This window comes from Lynx rufus, unplaced genomic scaffold, assembly GCF_022079265.1.
Source record: "Lynx rufus isolate CCGP_SWC_20201006 ecotype Redwood Valley unplaced genomic scaffold, mLynRuf1.p SCAF_8, whole genome shotgun sequence".
Classification (NCBI taxonomy): domain Eukaryota; kingdom Metazoa; phylum Chordata; class Mammalia; order Carnivora; family Felidae; genus Lynx; species Lynx rufus.
In genome coordinates, this window is record NW_025814896.1 from 132528050 (window position 1) to 132545404 (window position 17355).

At 48.7% G+C, this 17355-nt stretch overlaps 1 pseudogene; it reads left to right on the forward strand.

Moving 5' to 3' along the window:
* Nucleotides 1-1372: 1372 nt before the first annotated feature.
* LOC124504421 (uncharacterized) lies at nucleotides 1373-1470 on the forward strand (annotated as a pseudogene).
* Nucleotides 1471-17355: the final 15885 nt, after the last annotated feature.

Sequence of the window (17355 nt, forward strand, 5' to 3'; positions counted from 1 at the left end):
AATTCTGAACAAAGCTATAAACATTCACGTACAGGTTTTCACGTGGACCTAAGTTTCGCCTCCTTTAGGTAAGTGCCGAGGAGTACGGTTGCTAGAGCTCACAGTAAGCCCAGATTTAGCTTTGTAGGAAACCCCCAAACTGTCTTGCAAGGTGGCTGTACCATTCTGCCTCCCCCCCAGCAATGACAGAGAGCTGCTCTCGTTCCACAGCCTCACCAGCGTGGCACATGTCACAATCTCCCAGTCTGTGGCTTGGCTTTTCTTTTTTTTTTTCCACTACTTACTCATTTAAGTAATGTCTACACCCAACGTGGTGCTTGAACTCACAACCCCGCGATCAAGAGTCACACGCTCTTCAGCCTGAGCCAGCCAGGCGCCCCTTGTCTTCTCTGTCTCTCCACAGGGTCTTTCGCAGAGCACAAGTTTTAAATTGCAGCCAAGTCCAACTTATCAACCTCCATGGACCATGCTTTTGGTATTGTATCTAAAAAGTCATCGCAGGCCTGACCGAGGTCACCTAGATTTTCTCCCGTGTTATTTTCTAGAAGGTCTATAGTCTTGTGTTTTATATTCAAGTCTGTGATCTGTTTTGAGTTGTTTTGTGAAAGGTGGAAGGTCTTTTTTTTTTTTTTTTTGCATATGGCCGTCCAGTTGTTCTGGTTTATTGATTGAAAAGTTTGCTGACCATTTTATGATGTCAGGAAGGAAAAAAATGTCCTGGAATGTCACAGTACTGCTGGCCATCTTGGGACAGGTACCAACCTCCTGGAGGCCCACTTACTCATCCCCGTCCCACATCTCAATCTATATTTGCAACACCTACTCCTGAGATAGTATATTGATCAAATATTGCCACAATAATGCTGTGCAACAATTCCCCTACCCCTCCCCTCCTCAAACTCAGTGGTTTAAAATGTTACTAATTTGGGGACGCCTGGGTGGCTCAGTCAGTTGAGCGTCCGTCTTTGGCTAAGGTCATGATCTCATGGTTTGTCGGTTCGAGCCCCACACTGGGCTCTGTGCTGACAGCTCGGAGCCTAGAACATGCTTCGGATTCTGTGTCTCCCTCTCTCTCTCTCTCCCCTTCCCCCGCTCACGCCCATGCACTCTCTCTCTTTCTCTCTCTCAAAAATAAACAAACATTCAACAAAAAAAATTTTTAATGTTAATAATTTGGGGACCCTGGGTGGTTCAGTCGGTTAAGCATCCAACTCTTGGTTTCCGCTCAGGTCGTGATCTCATGGTTTCATGTGTTCGAGCCCCACATCGGGCACTGTGTTGGCAACTTGGAGCCTATTTGGGATTCTCTCTCTCCCTCTCTCTCTGCCTCTTCCCCACCCACGTGGTCTCTGTCTCTCTCAAAAATAAATAAGTGCTCACATCGGCAGCACATATACTAAAATTGGAACAATACGGAGAAGATTAGCCTGGCCCCTGCACAAGGAAATTCGTGAAGCGTTCCTTATTTTTATGAGGACTTTAAGATACAAAACAGATGAACATAAGGGAAGCAAGAATAGTATAAAAACAGGGAGGGGACAAAACATAAGAGACTCTCAAATATAGGGAACAAACAGAGGGTTGCTGGAGGGGTGGTGGGAGGGGGGATGGGCTAAAGGGGTCAGGGGCACTAAGGAATCTACCCCTGAAATCCTTGTTGTTCTATATATATGCTAACTGGGATGTAAATTATAAAAATAAATACATTTTAGAAAAATAGATAAATAAATCTTTAAGGAATAAATACATAAAATAAAATGTTGATAATTTATCCTCAAGCTCCCAGGTCTGTGGATTGGTTGGACAGTCTCATCTGGGGGCCCAGGCCGGAGGGACGGTGGTTGGTCCTTGGGGCCAGTAGAAATACGTGATACCTCTTAAGGCCTAGGCTGGGAACCAGTACACTGTCCCTTCTGCTCATATCCCATCGGCCAGAGCAAGTCACGTGGCCAAGCCCAACATCAGTGGGGCAGGAAAATATATTTTTCCCGTAAAGATGGAGAAGAAGGGCGTGAATGTTTGTTGGACGGTGGTAAAGGAATCACATAATAATACGAACAGGCAAAGTTAAATGTAAAGAATTATTAACTAGAACAGGAGATTGAAGTTACAAAGGATTGGTTAAAAAGAAGTAAAGAAATATAGGAACAGCCGATATAAGGAGCCGATTTTTTTTTTTTTCAACGTTAATTTATTTTTGGGACAGAGAGAGACAGAGCATGAAGGGGGGGGGGGCAGAGAGAGAGGGAGACACAGAATCGGAAACAGGCTCCAGGCTCTGAGCCATCAGCCCAGAGCCTGACGCGGGGCTCGAACTCCCGGACCGCGAGATCGTGACCTGGCTGAAGTCGGACGCTTAACCGACTGCGCCACCCAGGCGCCCCAAGGAGCCGATGTTTTATATCTAAAAAAATATAGGAACAGCCGATGTAAGGAGCAGCCATTACCCCTAGGACTAAGAGAGAGAGTTCAAGGTAGAGGCCCCTTCTACCCCCAGGGCTGACATTCAGATCCTATTGGAGAGCTAGCTGTGGCTGGCTGGATAGCACGGAAGACAGTCTGTTCCTGTGTCGCCAAGTGCCCTCCTCCGATCTGTTATGCCAGAACCACCCCAGGGGCTTGTTACAATGCCGAGTTCTAGGCGCCACTGGAACTAACTGAATGAGAATAGGGGGAGGGAGATAGGAATCTGTAGTTTCATCTACTACTCCAGCTAGCTTTCCCTACACTAGCTTAAGATCTCGGAGCTCTGTGAACAGAGAGACCTTGTTGATTCACTGTCTTATCCTTGTCTCTTAGCCCAGTATCTGCCACTTGCTAGGTGTTGCTTTAGACAGGTTGTTCCTGGACTGGTTCCCATTGGTTGGTTGGTTGGTTGGGAGGTAACATTCAAACCCAACCGGTTGTAACTGGCCATAAGCCACATCCCCAGCCATACTTTCATGGTGTTTGGTTGATGAGCACAACGTCCCTTCGTTATTGTTGGCGAAACCCAAAGGTAACGTATCCTCCCGGAATGGCAGGTGGTATTTTCCAAAAATATCTGCGACACTGCTTTCCATTCTACATGTTTTCCTGCGATGTGACCTTGACAGGCTTCCATGGAGAGGCAGAGTCTGTGTCCCCTGCCCTTGACTCCAGGCGGGCTTGTGACTTGCTTGTAACCAACAGAATGTGCCAAAGTGATGACGCAGGACTCCTGAGGTTAATTTTAAAGGGCAACGCAGCATGGTCCTTGCTTTCCAGAACACTCGCCTGGGGAGCCACGAGTCTCCGTGTAAGAAGTCCCCACACTGGGAGGAAGCCCAACCGCTCAGAAAGGCCACACGAGGATTTCCCGATGGCTAGCTGCAGCGGAGGCTCCGCCAACGGCCGGGTCAACCAGCAAACGCGGGAGCGAAAGGTCTCCAGGGTTTCCAGTCCCAGCTGCTGAGTCCCCTCCAGTCCTTAAATCTCCCCAGACCTCAGGAGGGTGCGGAGCCATTGTGAGAGTCATCACAAAGTCATTTTCATCTTTACTTGCTGGGGGGAGGGAGGGGCGTGGGGATCATTTGTTAGGTGGCCATACTAAGCGGAACCAGTCCCGGATCAGCATCCCCCCGCCCGCCTCTTCCTACACCATGAACTTGGACTGGAAGTTCTTCCCTCTCCCAGCGATATCGCTGTGACCATCTTCCCTCCTGTCCAGGATCCTCTCGAAAGAGAAAGCCGGCACTTCTGAACGGGGTGGGCTGACGAAGGGTTCTCTCTGAAGTGCTTCAAAACACGGTGTCAGACGCGCCACACGGAAAACCCAACCAGGGTGATTTTCGATCCCCTTCCAACGCAGAAACGAAAGCGACTGGAGAATCCTTTGTGCCACCGCAGCGTTCGAGAATGGGGCCGAGTGACCTTTCTCAAGCCCCTTGGCTTGGCACATTGAACGGAGGGATGGAAAGAGGAAAGAATTGGGGATTCGCAAAACCTGGGGTCGAAAATGAGTTCAGCCCCATCTCCTCTGTGGGAGCTGAACGAGCTGTCTAACCTCTCGGCGCCCGGCTCTCTCCGTCCCAAAACAGGATCGGGTAATGACCATCCCAGCCCCTAGGGCTGTTCCGCGGATGCCCTGATGTGGGCAGAGAGGTGACAGCGCTTTGTAAATCTGTGACACAAAATACAAACGCTTGCTGTCTCCTTCCACTTTACATAAAGGGCGACTTCCGAAACACGAGAGACTAAACAACCCGAAAACTTTCCTAGGCGATTCAGGACAGGGTCAAAGAAAGCAAAGCAAAAGACAAAACAAAGTCCTCTGCGGACATGTCCTTTCTTGGTGGGCGATACTCCCGGCATGCACCTGTGCTATCTACGGGTCACGGTCGTAAGGGGACAGGGGACAGGGCACCGACCGGGGCGCCCTTCGCTGCCCTTCCCCTCAGAGCCGGTTTACCACCCCCCCCCCCAGTGGTAAACTGTGCTGCTCTGATCGAGTTCACCCTCTGCGGCTGAAGTGTTTCCTTCCCCAACAGCCCCGCTTTCGAAACAGGCAGCCGCTCCCGTTGCTTTGCAGAGACTCGTCTCCAGTTCTGATCCTGAAGATAAGCTACCGGGTTTGCACCTCGGGTCGGTCTTCCGTCCCGAGACAGAGGCGCAGCCGCTCTTGCTGCCCCGTGGCCTCAATGCCAATGTTCTAGTTCAACATTGAACTAGAGTTCAACACTCGCCCGGCGGAAGGGACCCTTAGAGGCCCGCCGGCCCACCGCCGGACCGCCGTGGAAACGGGGACGCGGGGAAGGAGCGGACCGTCAAGGCAAAGGCACAACACCCCCCAGGCTGCAGCTCCTCTTCCCAGAAATAGTCTCCCCTCGTTATCCCTGCGTCACGCGTGTGCTCCTGGCGGGCACAGCCAGCTGCCTACTCCACGTCTCCAGATGGTGACTAATGAGTGGCTGCGACTTGACTTGTCTAAGCAGAGCTCCGGATTCTACCCACCCACTCACGCTGGTTCCTCCCCCAGCCTGCCCAGTCAGTTAATTGCCCAGGTCCTGGGGCCACATGCCTGGGAGCCCTGCTGCTCTTTCTTTCCCCCATCCGGTTCACCTGCAAGCCCCGTGGCCCTACCCTCAAAACACCGGCAGGATTGGTCTACTTCTCACCCCTTCGATGACTACCACCCAGCCACCCTGCCCTCTCACTCAGGCTGCTGCCACCCCTACCCGACTAGATTCCGTCTCCACTCTTTTTTCTTTTTTTTTTTTGAGTTTATGAACTTCTAGGGTATTCTTTTTTTTTTTTTTTTTAATATGAAATGTATTGCCAAATTGGCTTCCATGCGACACCCAGGGCTCATTCCAACAGGTGCCCTCCCCATGCCCATCACCCACCCTCCCCCCCCTCCCACCCCCCATCAACCCTCAGTTTATTCTCAGTTTTTAAAGAGTCTCTTATGGTTCGGCTCCCTCCCTCTCTAACTTTTTCTTTTCCTTCCCCTCCCCCCATGGTCTTCTGTTAAGTTTCTCAGGATCACATAAGAGTGAAAACATGAATCTGTCTTTCTCTGTGTGACTTATTTCACTCAGCATAACCCTCTCCAGTTCCATCCACGTTCCTACAAAAGGCCAGATTTCATTCTTTCTCATTGCCAAGTAGTGTTCCATTGGGTATATAAACCACAACTTCTTTATCCATCCATCAGTCGGTGGACATTTAGGCTCTTTCCATAATTTGGCTATTGTTGAAAGTGCTGCTGTCCACATTGGGGCACGAGTGCCCCTCTGCATCGGCACCCCTCGATCCCTTGGCTAAATTCCTAGCAGTGCTATTGCTGGGTCGTAGGGTAGATCTATTTTGAATTTTTTGAGGAAGCTCCACACTGTTTTCCGTCTCCACTCTTAACTCTCCTTGGGTCTCTTCCCCACACAGCGAAGCTTGAAACCCACAAAGCAGATCGCATCACTCCACTCCTCAAAGGGCTCCAACGGCCGCTCATCTCATGATAAAATCCAAACTCCTTACCATATTCTATAAGATCCTACATAAAGGGCCCTGCCTACTTCTTGGATCTCATCTCCTACCACTGTCTCCTTAAACTCTCTCCTTTCCAGCAGCAATCGCCTTGCTGCTGTTCCAGAAACACACAAGCTCATGTCTGCCCCGGGGCATTTGTACGTGCTGTTTCCTCTCCTGACGTGCGCTTCACCCACATCTTGGCATGGATCGTTGTCCCATGTTATCCGCCTTTCTGACTGAACCAACCTTGATCACTCTCTCAAAAAGAGTACACCTCACCCAGTCATTCCAATCCTCAGCCTGCTTTTTTTTTTTCTTTTATAGCACCACCTCCCCCATGAAATTATATCATGCATCTGTTCATGTGCTTGTTTACGAAGTGTTTTCCCCACTGGAACTTAAGCTCCATGAGGAGAGAACTTCAGTCTGTCTTCGTCCTTTGTCTATCTGGAGTATCTCAAACAAGATCCATCACCTATCAGTCACCTATCACAACGCCTGCCACAATATTAGTTGAATGGATAAAGGAATGAATTAAAAAACTACCATGTAAAATTTGGGACAATCCAAAAGTTTTTGAGAAACAAATGTGCGAATTTAACACACCATAAGCATTCACGTCATTTTTTTCTTTTTTCCTTTTCTTAAGTTTAAATTTTAGTTAGTTAACATACACTGCCATATTGGTTTTAGAGTAGAAATCAAGTGATTCTTCACTTCCATACAACACCCAGGGCTCATCACAAGTGCCCTCCTTAGCACCCATCGTCCATCTAGCCCATCTCCCACCCACCTCCCTCCATCAACCCATAGTTTGCTCTCTATCATTAAGAGTCCCTTGTGGTGGGACACTTGGGGAGCTCAGTTAAGTGTCCGACTCTTGATTTCACTCAGGCCGTGATCACATGGTTCGTGAGATAGAGCCCCACATTGAACTCTGTACTGATAACACGGAGCCTTCTCGGGATTCTCTCTCTCCCTTTGCCTCTCTCTTTCTCTCTCTCTCTCTCTTTCTCTCTCTCTCTCTCCAAATAAATAAATAAACTTAAAAAAAAAAAAGAGTCTCTAGGGCTCCTGGGGGGTTCAGTCGGTTAAGTGTCCAACTCTTGATTTCGGCTCAGGTCGTGATCTCAAAGTTTATGAGTTCAAGTCCCACATTGGGCTCTTTACTAAGAGTGCAGAGCCTGCTTGGGACTCTCTCTCTCCCTATCTCTCTGCCTCTGTCTCAAAATACATAAATAAATAAATACTTTTAAAAAATAGTCTTTTGTGGCTTTTTCCTTCTCTTGTCTCCCCCTCCACTTCCCATATGTTCATCTGTTTTGTTTCTTAAATTCCACATGAGTGAAATCATATGGTATTTGTCTTTCTCTGACTGACTTATTTCACTTAGCATAATACATTCTAGCTCCATCCGCATCATTGTGAATGACAAGATTTCATTCTTTTTGATGACTGGGTAATCTGAAATCTTGTCATTCACAATGATGCGGATGGAACTAGAATATATATATATATATATATATATATATATATATACACACACACATACAGCTTCTTTATGCATTCATCATTTGATCGATATTTGAGCTCTCTCCATAGTTTGGCTATTGTTGATAATTTCATGTCATTTCTTAGCACGTGGTTCTTACAGGGGCAATTTTATCTGTAATGAATCTACCAAAAGACCATGGTGCTTACAAAGGAGAGAGAGACTAGAGTATTAAAAAATTCATGTTGTACAGGAAACCCACTAACTGGTCCTGGGATTTCCATTTGGCTCTGTGTTTTCCTGACGCATAGTATGTACTAGTGAGCTTAGACCTAGATGTTTTTCCAGAACGTGCATCTCCCAGAAGAAAGGTGGGTCAGTTATAAGCAGTTGAAGTGTTCCATCTGTGAGACACGATTTAGATTCGCTCCAGAGCCATTTTCCTGGTGGACCTCCAGGAATTTCCTGGCAGGAAAGACTCGGGCCTGCAGGGGGAGCTGATGGCACATGTCCATTCTGGAAAGCCTTGGAAAACTGAGGTCCAGAAATTTAACTCTTCCTTCCAGTGGAATGAAGTAAAGAGGTCACTGAATTTTAGAAACGTCCAAGATGTTCTCCTATTCCTGCCGGAATCCGAGAAATGGGAAGATTCTTTAGACTCGAAATGTCAAGCGGTCAGATTGGGTTCATGCAGCCCACGTAATGCAGGATTTTATCTCAACTCTGGGACCACTTCCTCTTCATGTGTAGACTTGGATGTCCCCACACACCAGCCAAGACGGTGGCTCCGAACGATGGCGAAGGATGCCCAAGGAACACACTACCGCGCATTCTAGCCTGGAAAAGCATAAAAAGCCAGCGTTCATCATGACACAGAAAGCCTTGTGGGTTCATCAGGAGAACCCCAGAACTTTGCCTCCTGCAACTAGAGAGCAAAACTATGTGACCTTTCTGTTCAGAGATATAAAGTTACTGAACAAAATGGAAATCGTTCTATTAATAGTTTATTTACGACCGTATCACTGGGTCAGAATTAATTCTCATCTTGCATCTAATTTCACAATGGCAACCCCACGTTCATGGAGCCAGCCCTTCTTGCAAACTAAAGAGACTCTGCTTACTCTCGGACTCCAGTCCTTCAGGGCAACCCTTGAAAATGGAAGTAAGTCATATTCCCCACCCAACCCACCATAATCACACGCACAAGAAGGGACAGCAGCTCATCTCGGTCCCAGCTGCGCTGAGTCTTAGAAATAGTGCTCGCTCTCCCTGCATCAAAGGGCAGAAGGAGATTTCTGCTCCAGAGTGATGGCATCCCGTCACCCTCCAAAGGCAAGTCTGCACAGTGGGGCTGCATCATTTCCTTTTCGATGTTGGGATTTCCTGGACTTTCCGCGCAAGATCTTAAAAACCAAAAACACAGTCTGTAGAAAGATGCATCGAAAAACCCTTCATCCCTCATCCCCACTACACATACGATGTCACCGTGTCTGACATGCCCTCCATTGCAAGCAGACGGTAGCCACAAACTAAGGACGTGCGTCAATCGGAAGGATCAACACCCCCACCTGCCCAAACCGCAGCATGTCCGGGCTCCTTCCCTTGACTCCCTGTTCAAGTTCCATATTTACCTAGTATTTTCTTGCACAATCGACGGCTCTGAGAGGGTGTATCTTGCAAGGAACACCAAAAAGGAAGGCACAGCCATTGGGATAGCCAGGCCCAGGTTGTTACCAGCGGTGTGACGGTCCTCACCCGCCTGTGGGCAGGGTCGGTCCTTCCGGAGACGCACCCCTGCAGCCGGTCATCTGCAGCCGAGTCCTCTGCGTCGATGCTGTCCCACACCGTGGTCTTCGTTTCAGTGGGGATCCCGAACTCTTATCGAAAATGTCTTTGGAAGGTCATACGGCACCACAACATGGAGACGGAAGTCATTTTGATGCCAAAGACGACCCCTCATATGCCAGTGCAATAAAATGTAATTGAAATCACCAGATCTCTCAGAATATCTTAGATTTTTCTTTTTTTTTTTTAAGTTTATTTATTTATTTGGAGTGGGAGAGAGAGAGAGAGAGAGAGAGAGAGAATCCCAAGCACGCTCACTGGAGAGCCCTATGTGGGGCCTGAACCCGTGAACGGCGAGATCATAACCTACGCTGAAATCAAAAACTGGACCCTTGGGGCACCTGGGTGGCTCAGCCGATTTTGCGCGCTCGCTCTCTCTCAAAAATAAAAAATGAACATAAAAAAAAGAGTTGGACACTTGGCCGTCTGAGCCATCCAGGTGTCCCATAGATTTTCTTTTAAAGATTTTTTTTTTCATTTTTAAGTGATCTCTGCACGCAACGTGGGGCTCAAACCCACAGCTCCATGTTCCGTCAACTGAGCCAGCCAGGCACCCCTCTCTTAGATTTTTCTAAGCTAAGCAGGGTTAGCTTAGAAAGGTAACTTTTTCCAGGTGTTAGAACAACCATCAGTCAAAAGCTCCATGGGGTGCCTGGGTCACGGCTTCAGCTCAGGTCATGATCCCACGGCGTTCATGGGTTCGAGCCCCCCATCGGGCTCTGTGCTGACAGCTCGGAGCCTGGAGCCTGCTTCGGATTCCGTGCCTCCCTCTCTCTCTGCCCCTCCTCTGTTCACGCTCTCTCTCTTTCTCGAAAATAAATGAACATTAAAAAAAATTTTTTTAATTTAAAAAAAGGCTCCTGATTACCAAGAAAATTGTTTTAGCAACAGTGATAGGTAATTCCATTGAGAAGGGGGGGAAAAAAAGAATCCAACTAGGAGTTTAACCCAAAAGGAGATGCAGATATGTAATCTCAATATACTGATCAATTCTGAAGGTGATCAAGTTCAAGGTTATAAAGGTCACATGTCCTCTGGGTGCCATGTATCCCTGCCAACAGCAATTCATAAACGTCTCCAAAGTCGGGATGGGCTCAAATAAAAATTTTTACCGTCCAATTAAAAAGTTGAGATGTGTTTCAATAAAATATTCATTATACCATAAAAAGACAGTACATGTAATTAACTGTACAGAGACATGTATGCTCCTACCCATTAATTTTTCTTAAATTGTGGACATTAGCATATCCCGGTGTGATCCCCGCAAAGCTGTGATTAAGTCAACCGTGCATTTTACAAGAACCCGTTCCCCCCAGGCCCTCCTAGCTGCTTTCTCCCCCAGGCTCTCCAGCTTCCCGGACGGACGGGTGGGCGGGGACACTCAGGTGCAGAGGCACTCCACTCACCCCTACAACCCGGGGTGGGGGTGAGAGGGGCTTCCGGCCTCTACCTGCTGTCCCCAGTGCCCATCCTGGCGCCCCCGGTGTCCACAGCAACTCAGTGAGTTCCAGCCTGAACTGTTGAAACAGCGGGCCACCTCTTAAGGATGCATTTGGAGAAAGGGATCCACAGCTAAAAGTATTTTTAAATCTACCGGACTATTTTATCTCTAATGTCATTTGGGTTTGAGTGTTTTCTGATTCACCGACTACACTACACGCTGCTTTTCATTTGAACTGAGATAGGCATTGTTTTCTTTACTTCCCTTCAAGGAGCTCAATCAGAAGGTAAGAGGCTCAACCAGGAAAAAGGGGGGGGGGGTCCAGTTCTTGCCCAGCTGTTCTCAACTGAGGTTAAAAATAAAGGGGGGAAAGAAAAAGAGGTCTGAGCTCTAGCTGAGCTCGATCCAAGGCCTGGTACATCAGACTCCCTGGGGGAAAGACAGACTTAGGTGTTTTTGTAAAAAGCTCTCCAGGTGATTCTAATATGAATCACGCCGAGAACCACTGATTTCGTGGGGGAAAAAAACATTACGCCGTGTGGGACTCGGGGACCCTGAGGTTCTAGACTCTGCTGTGTCTGGGGCAAGGCACTTAGTTCTTCGGACCCAATTTCCATTTCTGCAAAATAAAAGGCATGGGCTGGAGACTTAATCCTTTCGGATCTGATGCTCGTGCCGATGGATGTCCAAGTCTCTGTCACCGCGTGCGGAGATATTTCAGTATAACCCTGATTCAAACTGCACTTTGGACAAAAAATACCAATGTAGACCACAGCCAAAGTGGCCTCCTATCGCCATGCGTATCGACCTTTCCCAGACCTCATTCTTCTCTGCACCTTTGGTGCTGTGGTCCCTCCTTCTGGGTCCCTCCTCCCTAAGGGCACACATTGTGTTCACTAGAAGGAACGCGCCAAGTTTTCAGTAAAGGATCCAAGAAGCCCTGACCGGAGGGGAGCAGCAGAAACAGAGGGGGACAGAGGAGTGACCAGAGAGAAGAATCAAGCGTGGGGATAGATCCCCCAACATCTCCCCGATTTCCAGCCGAGTTGCTGATGTTCTGCGACAGACGAAACGTGCGCGGAAGGAGGGCAGGCTGTTTAGTATTTTGGATCTGCTGACTTTGAGGCACCAAGGTCCACATAACTGTATCCTGAAGGATTTGGCCCCGAGGACCTCCGAGATTCTTCCAGACCTTTCTCCCGTGCCAAAAGCAAACCCTATGACGCTGTAGGCCGCTCTCTGATGACACTGGGAAATCGGGTGCGCGCTCTGGGAGGGGGGTCCGTCGGGCTCACGGAGTGTATTCTGTCAGTCTCCTCTCGCTCTTTCGACCTCCTTGTCAACTCCTTCACACTCATCCGTTGTTCGTTTATTCGTCCCCTCTCCCTCGGTTCTCAAAACACTGTATCTGGAGCTCTTTCTTGGCACGCATTTTCCTCCTTGGATTTTGTCGCCAGTGGATGTTCATGAGTGAACGGAATGAGGAAGCACGAGGAAGGCGATCTCTGACAAGCACACTCAGCAGGGAGAGGTCTGGAGGTAAGGAAGGAATCAGATCGCCTTCCCCCTTCAGAAAAAAAAAAAAAAAACACGTAAAAAACGCAGAACAGACGTGCAACTCGATGAAAACAACGGTCTTGGGGTAGTCGGTACAGGGGCAATGAGAAGAGCAGATTTTTTTTGTGCGTCGGTGATGATGTTAATGATATAAGCGCATCCTACTTGTCAGGGATGCTTCTGAAAGTTTTTCGTACATTATGCACATACACGATCTCATTTAATCTCCACAACAGTCCCGGGGGGGAGGATTATTATCTCTGCTTTACGTAGGAAGAAGCTGGCTGAGAGGTTCTGTGAAGGTGGCGTAGCTGGGGGTGGCGGGGGGGGGGGGGCACAGCTGGATTCAAACCCGGGTCAGCCGGACTCAACGGCCCAGACCGCCCCACTGTGTCGTCCGGCCCCCATAGCATCGCTATACAGGGGCAGTATGATGAGTGATGTTGCTATCACTGCCCTGAGTCATCATTTCCCTTCCTAGTCTCAGAAGGTGCAAGAGGTGAGGGAGCATTCCGGAAGGGTCCTCCCCAAATGGCCCAAATCCATGGTTCTCAATTGGTTGATCTCCAACTACCTGGAAAATTCCCTTATACGGAGATCTTATCCCCCATCAGGTAAACAAACGAGCAACTCCAGGAGTTCTCCTGAGATCAAACCGCCAGAAGTGTGCCCAGAATGCCAGGCGCAGATGCACTGGGATTTCGCACGACAGGAGGATGATATATTCTGGTTCGTTTCCCAAACCCTAAGAAATCGTGTCCCAACTGGCTTAGCCTTTTTTTGTTTTGTTTTTAAGAAAGATCCTAGGGGCGCCTGGGTGGCGCAGTCGGTTAAGCGGCCGACTTCAGCCAGGTCACGATCTCGCGGTCCGTGAGTTCGAGCCCCGCGTCGGGCTCTGGGCTGATGGCTCGGAGCCTGGAGCCTGTTTCCGATTCTGTGTCTCCCTCTCTCTCTGCCCCTCCCCCGTTCATGCTCTGTCTCTCTCAGTCCCAAAAATAAATAAACGTTGAAAAAAAATTAAAAAAAAAAAAAGAAAGATCCTCTAAGAAATGCACACCAACTGGAAGCAATGGCAATTTTTAAAAGTTTATTTGTTTTGAGAGAGAGAGAGAGAGAGCACAAGTGAGGGAGAGGCAGACAGAGAATCCCAAGCAGGATCTGTGCTGCCAGCACAGAGTCCGGTGTGAGGTTCAAACCCACGAACCGTGAGATTATGACCTGAGCGGAAGTCAGGAGTTGGGTGCTTGACCGACTGAGCCACCCAGTTGCCCCTGGGTTAGCCTTTTGAGCCATAAAAACATAGTAGCCTGTTGGATTCAGAGAATAATCTATACTGACTCTACCCAAAGTCTTTCTCCTGGGTCCCTCTTAAAACGTGAGTCATTAATTTTTTTCTATGTATAAGTTGAATAATGTCCCCCTAAAAGTCTTTCCTTTTCATTGGCCGCCCCCACTACTGTTCGCCACGGATCAGCCCAGAAACAAAATGTCCTGCCAGTATCAGGTCAATCTCCTGTTGGCTTACTCCCCCACCCCGACCCTTCCCCCCTGTATTATGCTCCTAAAGGTTTTCAAATATACTTCTCAGTGGCTTTCTCGTCTTCTCCCTTTGCTTGACCATCAAAATAGCAAGAGTCAAGGTTATTCATTAAACTTTCAGGCTTTTACTTTTCTTGAGCCAAGAAAGTGGTCAGAGAGAGCTTTAAGACACAAGCGTGGTGTTAGAAAGAGTGTCCCTTACACCTTGGTGGCTCAGTCGGTTGAGCGTCCGACTTCGGCTCAGGTCATGATCTCACGTTCCTGAGCTCAAGCCCCTCGTCGGGCTCTGTGCTGATGGCTCAGAGCCTGGAGCCTGCTTCGGATTCTGTGTCTCTCTCTCTCTGCCCCTCCTCCACTCATGCGCGTGCGCGCGCGCTCTCTCTCTCTCAAAAATAAACATTAAAGAAAAATTAAAAAAAGAATAAAGAAAGAGTGCTCCTTCCTCTCTGAGCAGGTTGCTTTGCTACTTTGAGCCGAATCTGCACAGTGGGGTTATAAGACCTCCGGGGCATGCCCCTCCTTTGTTATTTTCTCACTGTACTCATCAAGTACATCCTTGCCCTGTCGGAAGCCAAGGGGAGTACCTGCACTTGAAGAGGAAGCTTCTAGGGAACTAATCTTACCTTGTGAGTCCTCACTAAATTAGTTATTCTAAGTATTAAGGAGGCAGTCCTAGATGGGTTCACAGGAGGCCTGAAGGTCAGCAATGTTCACCATTGGCCCCAGCACAGCCATCGGGAGGATGACCCACGGTTTAAATGGCATAAATTCTGGAGCATAGGTTGGCTTTGGGTTTTGGTCAATGGAGTGCGTTGAATGGTGTCCCCCCAACTTTGTGCCACCTGGACCCTCAGAATGAGACCCTATTTCGAAATAGGGTCTTTACAGATGTATTTGCTATAAGATTTGAGCCCCAGTCTCTGAATAGCAAATGCTAATGTAATGTGTGAACTCCTGGTACCCGGGAAGGGGCTGCGAAGGCAGGGAACAACCCGCCATCACACCCACACAATCACTGCACAAGATTAAGACCCAATTCCTTACTGTCCTTCACGACTCAGCATGCCCCGACCCAGCCCAATCTTTCCAGGGTCAGCTTAGCTGCAACAGGGTTCATCCCTCATCCAGCCACATGCAACTGTTCAGCCACTGGGAATAACCCTGTCCTCTCCCATCTCACAGGTCCGAGTCCTCCTCATTGTCAAGTTTTATGTCATATACCACCTCCTCCAGGAAGTACATCCTATATTAGTAAGGAGGCTTTAAACTGGAAGTTCAAAAACACCCAATGCAAGCGGACATTAGCAATGACAGGAATTTATTACCTCATGCGACTGATCAGGAATAAAAATGGTGTTAGGTAAGGAATATTCCGGTGATTCAGGAACTAGTTTATTTTGGTCTCTTCATTCACCTTCTGCAGTCAAACCCCTCCCGAGGGTGACTGGCCTCATGGGTACAAAATAGCTTTCAGCATCTCCCGGGACCTCTACCGTCACATCCAACAAAAAGGAGAGAGAGCTTGTAGTCGCTTTCCCAGCCGAAGGCTTGACCTTCACTCTGATTGGTCCAGCTTAGAGAGCATGGCACTCAGGAGCCAATCACCGTGCCCAGGGGGATGGAGAGCTCTGATTGGCCAATCCAGACCACGTGCACCACATCGGCGGTACTTTCCTCGAACCCTGTGTCTCCCCCAAGGGGAGCAGAAGGAAAGGACGCTGGGAGACCTGACCTGCTCATCACACACACTCCCTCTTCTGTGTGCCCAGTACCCTCGTCCACGGTTGTGTGAAGGCACCGATCATCCTTTGAATGTATTTTATTCCAGTATCTGTACCTCCCCTGACAACTCCTTGGGACCGGAGACTGTGACTTGCTCATAGGCAGGTCTCAAGTTAGCCGTTCACATGGTGGGAGCTCAATCAAGTTCTGCTGAAGTCAATTATGTCTTTTAAAAAGGAAGCGAAGGATAAGTTGTTTTCATACTTTCAAATTCCCAGAGGATCGTGTTTCGTTGCTTGCGGCACATTGATGAATCCCCTGGCCAGTAAGGCAGGCCGATCGCGGGCGGCACCCAGGGTTCTCACGTGCTGTAAGCAGATACATTAGAACATTTTAGTCATTTAGAAACCGAGTCGAATGTCCACTGCATTTTTTGTGCGTGAATGTGTGGATAGTTATAAATAGACATGGAAAAACACTGGGGCTGGGTGACTCCTTGGCGGGGGCCCTGGACCCCCAAATATAGCCTGCTAACAATTTGCCACAGGCACTCTTTTTTTTTTTTTTTTTTTTTCCACACAGTTCATCATTTCAAATATTCTGAGCAACCATCCTGGATATTTGTTCAAGAGTACATTTTTTCCACTTTGTCTTTTGGCCAAATGTGTGGCTTTTTCTTTAAAAAGAGATGAGAACCTCAAGGCCCGGATAAATATATCCCCTGGCACTTGGCTATAATACAATTCTCTATAGGCAATTCTGTCGCATGTCTGTGGGATTGGTTTAAATCTGGAAGCCTCCGGAAGGCCTCAGTCTCACACTCCTGCCCCCATAGCTGCTTCTGAGGAGAAGGCCCGGGGAGTGGGCCACAGACATTGTTTTCCATTAAATAGAGCCAGACAGAAAAAGGGACGCTCAGGGAGGAGGAGTCTCTTGACAGACCTGAGCCCAGGGCAGCCTTCACTTTTGAGCTGCCTGGTTGATATTACAGCACGCCGTCCCCCGCCTTTTCCCAGTGTTGTCATACCGCGGGGTCACCTACATCTCTGTCCCTTCCCGTCCCTCTCCCACCGCCAACCCCCTCCAGCTTTCCAAGCCCAGCCTCCCTGCCGGATTTGACACATCTGATTACACTTGACCCAGGCATTTCCCAGTGTCAGTTTGGTCCACGTCCCAGCCGCTCAATGGATTCCAGTGCTGGAGATCAGAACAGACTTTCCCATGAGCGCCGTGGAATTAATGAGGTTTAGATTCCCAGGCTAGACCAGAGGACCCAGATGTGCTAGTGATATCCTGGCGGAGAGTTTGGGGGAGTCAGATTTTGGGGGGGGGAAAAGTAGACCTGGTCAGATCTTCATTTAGCCCTTCGCCCCTTCGGTCTCGGATGCGAATGGGAAGGATACCTGGAGGTGAGCGGCTGTCAGAACCCCTCCTTAAACGGCTGCAACAGCCCAGGGCTGCCTCCCTCTAGGTCTTTTTACAAGTAGAAAAAGAAAAAACAAAACAAAACAAACAAACAAACGTAAGCCTCCTTGAATCATCCACTGTAGGCAGGCGTCCACTTAACGCAACAGAACACAGTCCTAAACTGAGTCACGATCGTTCTTTGTGCAGCTCCAGAGGTATTGAGCTTGGATCGCAAACAACATGGGTCTGCGACCTCTTGATCGCGAGGAGGCCACTGTCGGCCTTGCTGATCCTGGTGTCCCACCCCCGTCAGGCCTCGTGGACGCGACGGGCTTTGTAGAAAGACCAGTGGATGCACCTGATG